The sequence below is a fragment of the Aplysia californica genome, unplaced genomic scaffold (assembly GCF_000002075.1).
Source record: "Aplysia californica isolate F4 #8 unplaced genomic scaffold, AplCal3.0 scaffold00255, whole genome shotgun sequence".
NCBI lineage: Eukaryota > Metazoa > Mollusca > Gastropoda > Aplysiida > Aplysiidae > Aplysia > Aplysia californica.
The window spans coordinates 998,933-1,000,730 of NW_004797525.1; positions in this window are offsets into that span (position 1 = coordinate 998,933).

Below are 1,798 nucleotides of genomic sequence, written 5' to 3' on the forward strand. Positions count from 1 at the left end.
TCTCTCTCTCTCCCCTCTCTCCTTCTCTTTCTCACTCTCTCTCTGCAGGGGGTCAGCTTTTGCCCCTTTGAGCAGAAACGACAGAGCTACCTTCACCATCACTGAAGCAGAATTCTAACAACAACAATGTTTTCAATGGAAGCTCGTGTGGCGCACAGTGGTCGGTAGCTGTATTTACGCACGCACGGTCAATCTACACGGGACACGAGGCCAAAAAAAAGACATCAGATACACAATACAAGCATACTTTACAAAATTATAATCCTCTTGTGACATATCGTGTGTGACAGTGAAGCTCCGCGCTCGCATCTCCCCTTCCTGTCCTTCGGTAATATAAGAAATTTCCAATACTTTCACCTCGTATTTTGTGCGTGTGGTGATATCAGCGATATGTTATGTAGCGTCGGATGAACGTGTTTGTTTTTTTAACTGCTGGTATTTTGTTACTGTAAGCTAACTCTACTGCTGACTTTTGAGTTTTCCGAAACGCAAGCGTGTACGTAACCGGCGTTTATGGTGTAGCGGTTAGTCTCTTCCCTGTCTCATGCTGCAGACCCGAGTTCCATTCCTGAGTGAGAAGAATTTTTTTTCTGGTTAGCTTGGTCTTTCTGTTGGGATGTTGTATCCTTGCCAATTGTAAGAGGCTAAGATTTCCTACACCCCACCCCCACCCCCTCCCCCTCCTCGCCCCCTCCACGTGGGTGGTTGGCGGGAGCTCTGGTGTGGTTTGCTCCTTCTTTCTTATCAAACATCTATCGTCCTGATCTCTCCTCTTTCTTGTTTGTGTTTGTTACTCGCTTGTCACACCTCTAATCTTCGGCTCTTATATGACCTTATTGTTTTGCAAGTACCGTAAAACTCTTACTAATACTTGTGACCCGCTCCACCTTCTCGCCCACCGTCATGTAAGTTCAGAAGAACAGTAAGTAATAACAGTCACTACCCGGGACTCCGAGAATCTTTCTGAGACTTCTAGGGTCTGCTAGGGTAATAACCGTTTTATATCGCTCGCACAGACACGCACCCGCGCGCACACACACACGTACACATACACACACACACACACTTACACACTCTCAAACGCACACCCACATACACACACACGCACACACACACACAGACATACACACACACGCACACACACACACACACACATATATACACACACACACACACACACACACACACACACACACGTACACATACACACACGTAGTCAGATACTCACACACCCACAGACAAAACCCACCCACACACACACAAAAACACCTGTATCGCTTCATGTTTGCTAGGGTTATTTACGTATGGCAATTAGCACTGGGCTGACGGCTAAAGGGCATGGCTGAAAATAGTGATGATAATAAGAATGAGAATAAAAATAGAAAAAAAAATTATTGTCGTTATTGTTATTATTATTATGTTCTGAAAATAGTGATGATAATGAGAAAGAGAATAAAAATAGAATAACGATTTCTTGTGATAATGACTGTATAATTTAAAAATAATGAAATAATATGCATAGTGTTAGCAGTAGTAAAAGTTTTTTTTTTTTTTTAAACAATAGTTATAACAGTAATGATACACATGATAATAATAGCAATCATCATCATCATCATCATCATCATCATCATCATCATCATCATCATTAACAACAAAAATAGCAATAATAACAATAGATATAATACCCTTAAGAGGCTAAGATTTCGACTCCCACCCACCTAATAATAGCATAACAATAATAATAGTAATAATAAAAACAACAACAATAACAACAACAGTAATAATAATACTATTATCA